A 13938-nucleotide genomic window follows, 5' to 3' on the forward strand; every position below is an offset into this window, starting at 1 on the left:
GACTGTGTGGCCATTGAGTCCTGGATCCTAGCGTCTTCAGGGTTATCTCAAGAGGTCATTGCCACTATGAGACAGGCTAGGAAACCAACGTCCGCCAAGATCTACCACAGGACGTGGAAAATATTCCTGTCGTGGTGCTCTGCTCAGGGTTTTCTCCCTGGCCATTTGCCTTGCCCACTTTTCTGTCCTTTCTTCAATCCGGATTGGAAAAGGGTTTGTCGTGAGGGATATTTCGCTCACACGTCTTTCGCAGAAAGTGTTTTTTTCTAGTAGCAGTCACCTCACTTCGGAGAGTGTCTGAGTTGGCAGCGTTATCATGCAAAGCTCCTTTCCTGGTGTTTCACCATGACAAGGTGGTTCTGCGCAGGGCTGTGGAGTCGGTAAGCCAAACCTTCGACTCCGACTCCGACTCCTCAAATTCTCTTGCACCGACTCCGACTCCGGCTCCGACTCCTACATATATTGCTTAGTTAGGTGAAAAATTTATTGTAGTACATGAATATGTGTATGTGAACATCAGACATTTAATAATTTTTATGATACGATAATCAAGATATTTGGATAGAACATAAAATATATTTATTGGAATACAACTTTAGAACACAAAAAACTGTAATAAATTGTAAATATGTAATACACTATGTAATATACAGTAGATTACATATATATCTTGTGTGTGTATATACACTGTATATATATATATATATATGTATATACAGTGTATATACACACACAAGATATATATGTAATCTACTGTATATTACATAGTGTATTACATATTTACAATTTATTACAGTTTTTTGTGTTCTAAAGTTGTATTCCAATAAATATATTTTATGTTCTATCCAAATATCTTGATTATTGTATCATAAAAACAATTAAATGTCTGATGTTCACATTGTACTACAATACATTTTTCACTTAAATATAAGCATTATACTAAATGTTATTATTTAGTAAAATATTCAGCACATTCTGCATTGCACTCCTGTCCCCAATTTATTATATATTTTAGGAGTCGGAGTCGGTGCATTTTATACCGACTCCGACTCCGACTCCACCAAAATGAGCTCCGACTCCGACTCCACGACTCCGACTCCAACTCCACAGCCCTGGTTCTGCGTCCGGTTCCGGAATTCCTCCCTAAGGTGGTATTCCCTTTTCATCTCAATCAGGACATCTCCTTACCCTCGTTGTGTCCTCATCCAGTTCACCGATGTGAAAAGGATTTGCTCTTGTTAGGTCTGGTGAGAGCACTCAGACTCTACATTTCTCGTACGGCGCCCCTGCGCCGCTCGGATGCGCTCTTTGTCCTTGTCGCTGGCCAGCGTAAAGGGTCGCAGGCTTTCAAGTCAACTTGGCTCAGTGGATCAAGGAACCAATTCTTGAAGCCTACCGTTCTGCTGGGCTTCCGGTCCCTTCAGGCTGGAGGCCCATTCCGCCAGAGCCATGGGTGCGTCCTGGGCATTGCTGCACCAGGCTACGGCTCGGCAGGTGTGTCAGGCGACTACCTGGTCGAGTCTGCACACTTTCACGAAGCACTATCTAGTGCATACCTACGCTTCGGCAGATGCCAGCTGAGGTAGGCGGGTCCTTCAGGCGGCGGTGGTCCACCTGTAGGAAGGAGCCGTTTTACGGCTCTTTTATCGAGGTATTCTTTTACCCACCAAGGGACTGCTTTTGGACGTCCCAATTGTCTGGGTCTCCCAATGGAGCGACAAAGAAGAAGGGAATTTTGTTTACTTACCGTAAATTCCTTTTCTTCTAGCTCCAATTGGGAGACCCAGCACCCGCCCCTGTGCCCTTCGGGCTGTTGTTTTCTTTGTGTACACATGTTGTTCAGATTGAATTGTTCTTGGTTATGGTTTCAGTTCTCCGAACATCCTTCGGATTGAATTTACCTTAGACCAATTTATAAGTTTCCTCCTTCCTGCTTTTGCACCAAAACTGAGGAGCCCGTGATGCACGGGAGGGTGTATAGCAGAGGGGAGGGGCTTTACACTTTTAAGTGTAATACTTTGTGTGTCCTCCGGAGGCAGTAGCTATACACCCCAATTGTCTGGGTCTCCCAATTGGAGCTAGAAGAAAAGGAATTTACGGTAAGTAACAAAATTCCCTTCTTTCCTATTTTCCTTCTCTAAAACCAGGGTGCGTCTTATAGTCCGGTGCATCTTATAGTCCGAAAAATACGGTAAATGAATTGCAAGTAACCTCTTTTTTACATCCGATGCACAAAATATCTTGTACATTTTAGACTTATTACACCTTGAGTTTAAAAAGTGGAGGCGTAAAATGCACCTGATTAATGAAGAGGTGGAAGAAAGGAAGGTTTTCTGTTAATGGGATCACGAAGCTCCTTACACTTGTCTATAGGATCCTGTTGCAAAACCGAGACTAAAACTTTGTGTCCGAAAGAAAAAGATATGAGGCTTTTTTGTTGTTGTTTTTTATAGCCTAAGGGCACCATCACAGGCATCCATTAAGATGATGTTTTATGAGCTTTTCATGGCGTAATCACTAATTGAATGCCTTTGGGTTCTGGACATCCATCAAAATCGTGCAGCTCAGTTTCTGCCTTTCTCTTCAATGTTTTGGACAGTAGCAACAAGGCAATATGGTGGGGGGGGGGGAATGCTGAAGGACTCAAAGGCTATGTGCCCACGGGAGCTCGTACCTGCGGATATATCTGCAGGTACGTCCGCAAGTTTCCCGCAGCAGCTCCCCGGAATCCGCAGCTATATGAAGCTGCAGGATTACTGCGAAATAGCTGCGGTAAACCTGCAGAAATTCATGTGACTTAGGCTGCTTTCACACCTCCGGTTTTAGCAGAGCCGGCCAATCCGGCTCTAAAACCTATGCAACGGATGCGGTGACAACCGCATCCTTTGCATAAGTTTTTTACATGCGGCCCGTCCGTTTTTTGCCACTTGCGGCAGGCTACTGAGCATGCGCAGTGAAAAAAAACGCATGCGGCGGCCGGATGCGGTTTTTGCCGCATCGCACCGCATCCAGCGTCCATAGACATGCATTGGAAAAAGCGCCGGATGCGGCGCGATGCGTTTTTTTTTTTGCCGGACAAAAAACGTGCCAGGCAACGCTCCATCCGGTTGCCGCATGGGCTAAATATGCTGCATGCGGCAAAAAACGAACGCAAGGCCATGCGGCACAATCCGACACTAATGAAAGTCTTTGCAGAAAAAACGCCACCGGCGGCAAAAAAAACCGGTTGCGTCTTTTCTGCAAAGAGCCGGATTGTGCCGCACAGGAAAAAACGGATGTGTGAAAGCAGCCTTAGCTGCAGAAGTCCCGGCCTATATCTCCATAGTGGAGCGCCGGGATTTCCGCAGGAATAATTGACATGCAGTTATGTGCAGCTGCGGGACATCCGCAGCATGGACACAGCACTCCCCATGTCCCATAGGATAACAATGGGAGTGTCTGTACTTGCTGAAACCTGCGGATTTATCTAGAAAATCCAGATAAATCCGCAAGGTTTCCGCAGCAAAATCCACAGGTACGAGCTCCCATGGGCACATAGCCTAAGGCTATGTGCCCACGGGAGCTCGTACCTGCAGATATATCCGCAGGTACGGCCGCAGCTGCCCGCTGGAATCCGCAGCTATTTAATAGCTGCGGTAGTACAGCGAAATAGCTGCGGTAAACCTGTGGACATTCCTGCGGATTACCTGTGGAATCTCCATAGTGAAGGGCCGGGGTTTCCGCAGGTAATTCCGCAGAAATAATTGACATGCAATTACATGCGGCTGCAGGACATCCGCAGCATATTCCGCAGTCGCACGTATCCGCAGCATGGACACAGCACTCTCCATGTCCCATAGGATAACATGGGGAGTGTCTGTACATGCTGAAACCTGCCGATTTATCTGGAAAATCCGCAAATTTTCCGCAGATAAATCCGCAAGTTTAATCTCCCGTGGGCACATAGCCTAAAGCGGGCTTTACACGCTACGATTTCGCTACAGCGATCTCGTTGGGTCACGGATTTTGTGACGTACATCCGGCCGCTGTAGCGATCTCCTTGTGTGTGACTCCTAGGAGCGATTTTGGATTGTTGCAAAAACGTCCAAAATCGCTCCTCGTTGACATGGGGGTCCTCTCCCAATTATCGCTGCTGTCGCTGGGGCAAAGTTGATCCTCGTCCCTGCAGCATCGCTCCGTGTGACGCCGCAGGAACGAGGAACATCTCCTTACCTGCCACACGCCAGCAATGAGGAAGGAAGGAGTTGGGCAGGATGTTACGTCCCGCTCATCTCCACCCCTCCGCTTTGATTGGGCGGCCGCTGTGTGACGTCGCTGTGACGCCGAGCGAACTTCCCCCTTAGAAAGGAGGCGGTTTGCCGGTCACAGCGACGTCACCGAGCAGGTGAGTACGTGTGACACTGCCGTAGCGATAATGTTCGCTACGGCAGCGATCACCACATATCGGCATAACGATAGGGGCGGGTGCTATCACGCTCGCCATCGCTAACATCGGCTAGCGATGTCGCAGCGTGTAAAGCCACCCTAATAGTCAGAGATGGAGGGGGGTCATGTTTACACACATTAGAGGTTTCCCAGGCTTATTGATGACTTGCACTTATATAAGATCTATGGGGTCTATAACCTGTGACTATCACCGATCAGCTGGTGGCAACTGAGTGTGAACAGCAGCGCTCCATACACTGCATAGTGGCCACTTCTGGTACTGCAGCTCAGCTTTTATGCACAACAGTACCCAAGAACAGCCCTACACAGTGTACAGAGCATGTGTATTATACACCTACAGCACGCACAGTACTTGCGCACCAAGCTCTGCCGCCTCTCCGCACACGGCGTCGCTTTACCACATTTTGAAGTTGCTTCCAAGCATGTGACTTGGATATCCTGGAAGGTCCTTCAGCTACTCAGGACCTGCCGCATCCGTGCAGCTTTAGTGGTGAGAACGTCCCGGTATCTCTGTCTCCTGCCCTGCACCGATCAGAGAAGGGCACTGTCAGATTTCTCAGAGAAAGTTGCCTGCAGACTAGAAGATTATTATTTTTTTTTTTTGCTTCCTAAAAAGTTCTTATTACTCTCCAAAAACTCTGGTATTTAAGTGGAGCGGAGAGGGGTGTAATTACTGGCTGTTCAGTCCCCCTGTCTTGTACCTGACATGCAGGGATATGCGGTGACCGCTCCGAAGAACGGTTTTCAGCCTTACATAGAGGAGGGTTCAGTTTTGCAGGAGTTTCTGTAAATAGAGCAATCTAACATGCAATTATACCGGGGCTAGAAAAATCCCATGAGCCAAGTAACCAAAGTGCTGAGAAAATTCTATTCTGGTTTGTAGTGAAAACACTTTTTGGATTAATTTAATGTGATTAAATGTATGTAAAGAAAACTGGAACAGATACCGTGACATAAGGAATTCCTGCTACCTTGCTATGTGTAGCACATGTTCAGAAGCAACAGCAGCATGGAGGACAGTATACGGTAATACTGAGCAGTGTAGTTGTGATTCCTTCACCAAAATATGAAGTTGCAGCTTGCAGGACAATACAATGCAATAAAATACAATACAAGACAATACAGCAGTATTGAGCATTGTATATATGATTCATTCACTGGGGTGTGAAGCTGCAGCATGGATGACAGTATATAGCAGTACTGAGCAGTGTAGCTGTGATTGCTTCACTGGGGTGCAAAGTTGCAGCATGGAGGACAGTATACAGCAGTACTGAGCAGCTGTGATTCCTTCAATGGGGTGTGAAGCTACAGCATGGAGGTCAGTATACAGCAGTTCTGAGCAGTGTAGATGTGATTCCTTCACTGGGGTGTGAAGCTGCAGCATGGAGGACAGTATACGGCAGGACTGAGCAGTGTAGCTGTGATTCCTTCACTGGGGTGTGAAGCTACAGCATGGAGGTCAGTATACAGCAGTACTGAGCAGTGTAGATGTGATTCCTTCTCTGGGGTGCAAAGCTGCAGCATAGAGGTCAGTATACAGCAGTACTGAGCAGTGTAGATGTGATTCCTTCTCTGGGGTGCAAAGCTGCAGCATGGAGGACAGTATATGGCAGTACTGAGCAGTGTAATGTGATTCCTTCACTGGGGTGTGAAGCTACAGCATGGAGGTCAGTATACAGCAGTACTAAGCAGCTGTGATTCCTTCAATGGGGTGTGAAGCTACAGCATGGAGGTCAGTATATAGCAGTTGTGAGCAGTGTAGCTGTGATTCCTTCTCTGGGGTGCAAAGCTGCAGCATGGAGGACAGTATATGGCAGTACTGAGCAGTGTGTAGCTGTGATTCCTTCACCAAAATATGAAGTTGCAGCTTGCAGGATAATACAATAAAATACAATACAGCAGTATTGAGCATTGTATATGTGATTCATTCACTGGTGTGTTAAGCTGCAGCATGGATGACATTATATGGCAGTACTGAGCAGTGTAGCTGTGCTTCCTTCTCTGGTGTGTGAGCTGCAGCATGGTGACAGTATACAGCAGTACTGAGCAGTGTAGCTGATTCATTCACTGGTGTGTGAGCTGCAGCATGGTGACAGTATACAGCAGTACTGAGCAGTGTAGATGTGATTCCTTCACTGGAAGATGAAGATGCAGCATAGAGGACAGTATGCAGCAGTACTGAGCAGTGTAGCTGATTCATTCACTGGTGTGTGAGCTGCAGCATGGGGACAGTATGCAGCAGTACTGAGCAGTGTAGATGTGATTCCTTCTCTGGTGTGTGAGCTGCAGCATGGTGACAGTATACAGCAGTACTGAGCAGTGTAGCTGTGATTCCTTCTTTGGTGTGTGAGCTGCAGCATGGTGACAGTATACAGCAGTACTGAGCAGTGTAGATGTGATTCCTTCTCTGGTGTGTGAGCTGCAGCATGGTGACAGTATACAGCAGTACTGAGCAGTGTAGCTGTGATTCCTTCTCTGGTGTGTGAGCTGCAGCATGGTGACAGTATACGGCAGTACTGAGCAGTGTAGATGTGATTGCAGCATGGCGGTTATAGTGCAGCAGTTCTGAGCAGTGTAGCTGTGAATCTAGCTCTGCTGTAATAGAAAATAATTACTAGAAAGCTGCAGCACATATTGTGTGTGTCTGCTGCTTTCTTTCTGTAGACTTCAGTAAGCAGCTGCGGTCTGATCCTTCTGTTATCTGACTTTTCTGGCTGGATTTCAGCCATTTTTCAAAGTGAAAGTTGAGTTAGAGGCAGGAGGGAATGAATTGGCTGATAAAGCTGTGTTCACACATCGTCGTGCATTTTTGTCTGTTTTTTTTTTTTCTCCATCCATTCACAACAAAACCCTCCCACCACCACACTGCAGTGTGTGAACGCAGCCTTAGCCCATCTACAAAACCTTTTTGCAGTCCACAAGCTTTTAAATCACATTTCCACCTATTGACCGTTTCACATATTATTTGCAGGCTTTGGGTCAGTTTTACCGGCGGCACTAAACAATCTCCGGTTGGTAAACTTTTACCAATCAATGCTCATTTAAATGTCTATTTACACAGGCAGACATAAGTAAACAGTAATAGGTCACGTACTGAGGATGCCATGGTTCTCGGCAGCACGGGTCCTGGTCACACAAGACGATGTGCTGCCGAGAACAATGATCCTTAACACTACGCAAACGATCATTGCACCTGAGGGACGAGCCTTTTGCTCATTAATTGGGTGATCAGTTTAGTGTTTACACTGCAAGATAATCGGGAAATGAGCCTTACATTTTTTTTTTATTTAAATGCATGAAATTGGGCTAAATTATTTTTTGCAATTGGGGTTAATTAAAATGTTGCACTATTTGCCTCCTATAGACTCAGTATTAGACTATTGAAGGCAAACGCTGGAGCATGTGACCAGATGCGTCTCCTCCAATAGAAAAGCAGTTTTTGCTGGGTGGTAATACACCCATCATACGTGACAGATGTGTAAGGGGCTATTCTGATCTTTCTAAATGTTGGGGGTCTGACCTCCTGAGACCCCACAGATCCTGAGGATAACAGGGTCCACTGCTGGTGCAGCGCTTCACTCCCCTTCTATTGTTCCCTGCAGTACAGCACGCCCGCTGGATGGGCGAGGAACTGCAGTAAGCTACATTGATGAGATTGGGTCCTCTTCATTTTTCAGGACTGGTGGTGGTCCCATGTGTTGATATTACCCAAAAAGAGAGGTCTGCAAATGATTAATCAATAATATATCAAACAACCTATGTGGTTAAAGAAGTTTATCGTATTTTATTCCATCAAAGGTTTATTACAATTTTATAAAGTGCTGGTACCCACAGGTTAAAAACAAACTGGTGCCACGTGGAAAAGCCATTATCTAAAATACAATGTTTTTACAAATATAAACTTCTGGGTCTCAATAAATGTTCTTTTCACTGCCCTCCTAGCCTATCACAGATAACCAATCTAAAGTACAAGTGTAGTTTGTTTAAACAGAGCAACCCTACATATATATGTGCATCCCAAACACAAATCTCAGCATAAAGCCAATTATATAGAAAAAAGTCATAGATGGTAAAGATCACAGGGTTAATGCATACTTCATAACATGAGATAATCAATATAATACAATCCACAATCTCTATTATAGTTCTCATAGAATCTATGCATCAACCCAGTGCCAGAATGAACCAATATGGAAGGTATCTGTTAGGCTAGGGGGGGTGTCAGATGACAGCAAATTACAGACCCAGATGGCAAACCACAGAGCCCAGCACCTCGACGCGCGTTTCGCTTCTCGCTTCGTCAGGAGGTGCTGTTAGGCAGGGATTAGCAATATATATATGTACCCAGAACTGCTTGTGATTCTGGGTACATATTGGACCTGACAGGTTCCCTTTAAAGGATATCTTTTGCAGCACATATTTTCGGGTAAAGCTCTTGGCGGTTGTGATAGGGAAAATGTGGTGTTGCGTGCTGCCATGGCCAGTTGTTAAACACATGGATGGGTCCCCAGAGGGGGAGATGCAGGTGATAGCGGCGCCGGAGAGGTACTGAGCAGTTAGACCCCCGCCATGATGGACTTATGCTGTAATATGGGTAAGGGCAGAGTCACACTGGCGTATGACTCGTACTAGTGCAATGGGAGAAAATCTCACATTGGACTCGGCCCCATGTAACGCAATGCTGCAGCTCACGTCTGAGAGTTTTTCCTCAGCCTTAGGCTGCTTTCGCCGTGTGGCACAATCCGGTAAAAAAACGGAAAGAACGGATCCAGCGTGTGTTGCTGCCAGATGTGTCCTTTCCCCCATAGACTTGTATTAGCGCCGGATTGTGCCGCATGGCCTTGCGTTGCATCCGGTGTAAATAGCTGATCCAGCAGCCAGATGGAACGCTGCTTGCAGCGTTTTTTGTCTCCGGCGAAAAACCGTATGGCGCCGGATCCGGTGCCATATGGCGTAAGTTACAATAAAAACCTATGGGCGCCGGATCTGTCATCATCCGGCATATGACGGAATCCAACGACGGATCCGATTTTTTTTTTTAACTGCGCATGCTCAGTAGCACAACGGATCCGTCAAAAAACAGAAGGAATGCATGGAAAAAAACTGATGCAACGGATCCGTTTTTTCGCCATATCCGTTGCATCAGTTTTTTTTGCCAGATTGTGCCGGACGGCAAAAAACGGATGTGTGAAAGCAGCCTTAATCGGACTGAGGAAACAATGGCAGCAAGCTGAGATTGTCTGTGAGTCTCGGATCACTCGCACCCGTACAAGTCTATGGGTGCGAGTGAAACATCGGACTGCACTCGGATGACATCTAAGTGCGTCCAATATACACACCTGCTGACAATGGAGGAGATCACTCTCTCCCTCTCCTCTGCAGCTGTGATCCGATCTTTGGATCGGATCACAGTTGCATGACACTTATACCATGCTCGCGGGAGCCGAGGGTCATTAGCATATCGCATCCGATGCTCTCACATCGGATGCTATACGCTAGTGTGACTCTGCTCTAATGCCAATATTCTCCCCTCTGATCTACCGAATCGGACTTGTACTGGCAATGATCTGGCCTCGGAAATGAAGGCCAACCCAGAAACATAGAGGTGTGCGAATTGATTCACAAGACCCTGGTACAGTGAGTACATCAGTAGTCCGGAGGACCGCGAGCAAAGCAAACTGCCTCCTCCCTAAAGTCGACAAATCCGGGGCTTCTTCTAATTTGTCCACCTGGTGTGATGTCATCGTGGCGGTGTGATGATGTCACACTGGCAGGTAGTAGGCGGCTCGCAGAGCTCCGGCCCGACAGCCACAGATTACTGTCACTTGCTGGGGAATATGGCAGCCAGGACTGCGGCAATCGGGCGATTGCAGCCTGTGTTTTTGTCTTTGTTTGTTTTTTCCATTTTTCTTTCTGTCCCTGTATATAACACACGTCCCGTTTCTGAGGACCGTTCTCTTGTTTTGGTCGTCAGTCCCATGTAAAATGGCCACAGCGTCCTGGCAGAAGGAAGGAACAAATTGCCCTTGTTATGGCTCCCCTGTGTCATATGGAATAAATTACAGCGATGACTTTCCTCCAGACAGACGGCTCCTTTTACACCCAGATGCATTTTTGCTTTTTTTTTTGGTCTAACCTGGGAAATATCTGCGGCCGATCCTCCTCCCCTGCGAGAGCGGAGGCCTCCTGCGAGTCGGCCCGGCCGAGCTTCTCACTTGATGCTTCTCTTTTTCTTGGCATCCGACTGACGCGGAGTCTCCGACAGTTCAGCCCTGACACTGGGGGAACTTGTAAACTCTTGAGAAAACCTCAGGGATCATTGTAAATATCTGCGTAGGAGGATTCCGGCCACCGGCCGCACTTTTATACGTTGGTGCAGTTGGCGTCTGCATTTAAAGGAAATCTCCACTTTCCAGCCACTCTTTACACCGTAAAAATCTGTACAAATTGTGCCGTAACTTAGTGACCGCTTTCCTTCCCTCCTACTGTTCTTAAAGAGGACGTCTTATAGACTATTTTGAGAAAAGTATGTGCCCACCTCCAGGAGCCTTTCAGACCTTGTCATAAATTATATATTTATGTATTTGTTTCGGTGATCTGCCTATAAATATGATCTAAAAGGCAATCAAAACATCTCAAGTGCTGCAAAATGATTACCAAAAAGGCAACTTTTGCTGAATGCTACATCATAGCCTGTTAAGAGCAAATTATGTTGTATTGCGTCCCACAAGTAACGTAGCAAGCAAGTTAGCATTGTCCCGCACCTACCGCAGCAAGCAAGTTAGCATTGTCCCGCAACTACCTCAGCAAGCAAGTTAGCATTGTCCTGCAACTACCTCAGCAAGCAAGTTAGCATTGTCCCGCACCTACCACAGCAAGCAAGTTAGCATTGTCCCGCAACTACCTCAGCAAGCAAGTTAGCATTGTCCTGCAACTACCTCAGCAAGCAAGTTAGCATTGTCCTGCAACTACCTCAGCAAGCAAGTTAGCATTGTCCTGCAACTACCTCAGCAAGCAAGTTAGCATTGTCCTGCAACAACCTCAGGAAGCAAGTTAGCATTGTCCTGCAACAACCTCAGCAAGCAAGTTAGCATTGTCCCGCACCTACCGCAGCAAGCAAGTTGGCATTGTGTCCCGCAACTATCGCAGCAAGCAAGTTGGCATTGTGTCCTGCAGCAAGCAAGTTGGTATTGTGTCCTGATACTACTGCTGCAAGCAAGCTGGCATTGTGTCCCGCAACTGTCACAGCAAGCAAGTTGGCATTGTCCCGCAAGTATCGCAGCAAGCAAGTTGGCAGTGTGTGCCGCAGCTACCGCAGCAAGCAAGATGACATTGTGTCCCGCAAGTATTGCAGCAAGCAAGTTGGCATTGTGTCCCACAACTACCGCAGCAAGCAAGTTGGTATTGTGTCCCACAACTACCGCAGCAAGCAAGTTGGCATTGTATCCCGCAACTATCGCAGCAAGCAAGTTGGCATTGTGTCCCGCAACTACCGCAGCAAGCAAGTTGCTTTCTGTTGCAGCCATCTTTGTGTTGCTGCTAAAGTCATCCTAAAATCTGCCACACAAAATAAACAGCTCTTTAGTTAGAAAAGGAAAAAAAATGAATGCACAGAAACAAAATGGGTTACTTCAGTGTTTTGTAGTGTGGACCGGCAGCACTTACTGCTCAGGATGCGGTCGGCCATTTATTCTGATTTTCTTCCATTAAAGAAAAGTGACCATTGGAGGCCTGGACATAAAAATAAAATAAATAAACAGCATCTTTAAATATTCATCCGTCTTGTGTCGGGATGACAAGAAATGTGGATGCCGGCAATATAACTTCCAGCCCTATATGGCGGAGTAAATAATGGATATGGCGCAGATATAGATGTGGCTGGTGTGAGGGATAATGTCACACGAGTGATTAAAGCGAGGGCTGTAGCGGCGACGCTCCACTGCTGACATTTATAATAAATGAAGACTTGTGACTCGCTTATCCGACGCTCAACCTGCAGATCTCTGCCCGCCGGAGAAAATGGGATTAACTGCGGGCTATTAAAGGGGGAGTTCATCACTCGCTATTTATTTTTTTCCTTTTTATATAGTCAGACTCTATAATCTGATCTCGCTCACGGACAGAATAAAGGGACCTCTGCGCTGCCCATTATTGACCCCCGTTTTACCCTGCTTAAAGCGGCTGCTGCCAATATTGGTGGGCCCCGGACCGCACCAATCCCAGGATGAGGTGTAAAGCGGTCGTTGTGTATTAGTCGCCGCTCCGTTTTTCTTTATACGACATTTGCAAAAAAAGGAACCTAATAGGGCACGGCCATTTCTTCCTTAATTTTGGAGAGGGTTGCAGCAGTTACCATTAGCAAATGATAACTTTTAATGCCGGGAATAAACTTTTTATGGAGGCGTTGGAGCCCAACCGATCGTACGTTGATCGCCCTAAACACATATTCGCTTACAAAAATATCTGACGCATGCTGAAGGTAAAAGGCCATGTGCCCACTGGAGAAAGTAGCTGCGGAAAACCCGTGGATTTTCTAGATTTTCCAGATAAATCCGCGGGTTTACGAAAAGTACAGACACTCCCCATGTTATCCTATGGGATGTGGGGAGTGCTGTATCAATGCTGCGGTTTTTAAGGCTGCGGATTTCCCGCAGCCACGAATAACTGCATGTCAATTATTCATGCGGAATTCCTGCCTTTCCACTATGGAGATACAGGGTGGGAATTCCGCATGAAATCCGCACTGTTTTCATAGGTTTACCGCAACTATTCCGCAGAAAATCCGCATCTATGGATAGCTGCGGATTCCAGGGGAGTTGCTGCGTGAACCTGCAGAAAAGTCCGCAGGCACGTTCTCACGGGGGCACATGCCCTAAGTTGTTTTCTTGTCTTATTCAATTTTTTTTTTCTTTTTCCTACAGATTTGTTTTTTCTTCATGAATTGATCCAAACACTTCTCACCTGAGTGCACTGAGGAGACTCAACGCCAAGGAGTGTGCAGTGGTGAGAGCCGTCCTCGTCTATTCCCCGTGGGTGGGGAGTGGGTAGGGGGGGGTCATGTTTATGTCAGGATTTGTTCCGAACCTGTCTTATCGCGATCTGGACCATTTTGCATCGCAGTGGATGAGATCCGCAGCGACATTGGTGCAGAACTAAAATCCACCAGAACGGGCAACTAAGGCAACAGGTTTAGTGAGGTCTCATTCTCAGTTTTGCAACAAAAGGGGCCTGGGGATTATTTATTTATTTTTATTTATGTTTTTTATTTTTTACTCGGTGCAAAAAAAAATAAAAAAGTGTGAGGATGTAACATGCGCTGTGCATTTCTACGGAGCCTGGGGCGACCCAGTGACTAAAGGCGGATAATCGGGGAACAAACCTTTGCACAGAACTATCCTATTAACGATCGTTCTGTGCACATAGAATTCTAGTCAGGCCATTAAACACCCGGCGATCGTGATCTTGCAGTGTAAATGAGCCCTCCACAGCTAC

General features: G+C 46.6%; 1 protein-coding gene across 10 annotated transcripts in view; it reads left to right on the plus strand.

The window, feature by feature from the left end:
• The window catches only part of ZNF384 (zinc finger protein 384), a 91813-nt gene that overhangs the window by 20022 nt on the left and 57853 nt on the right, over positions 1 to 13938 (plus strand). For 8 of the 10 annotated variants that reach the window (XM_075348308.1, XM_075348314.1, XM_075348313.1 and 5 more), the window contains exon 2: positions 13368 to 13449. The exons of the other annotated variants lie outside the window; for them this stretch is intronic. The gene's annotated coding sequence lies outside the window, so the exon portion shown is untranslated. The remainder of the gene's footprint in view (positions 1 to 13367; positions 13450 to 13938) is intronic. 10 annotated transcript variants of the gene reach the window in all.

Source organism: Anomaloglossus baeobatrachus, chromosome 5 (genome assembly GCF_048569485.1).
Source record: "Anomaloglossus baeobatrachus isolate aAnoBae1 chromosome 5, aAnoBae1.hap1, whole genome shotgun sequence".
Taxonomy (NCBI): domain Eukaryota; kingdom Metazoa; phylum Chordata; class Amphibia; order Anura; family Aromobatidae; genus Anomaloglossus; species Anomaloglossus baeobatrachus.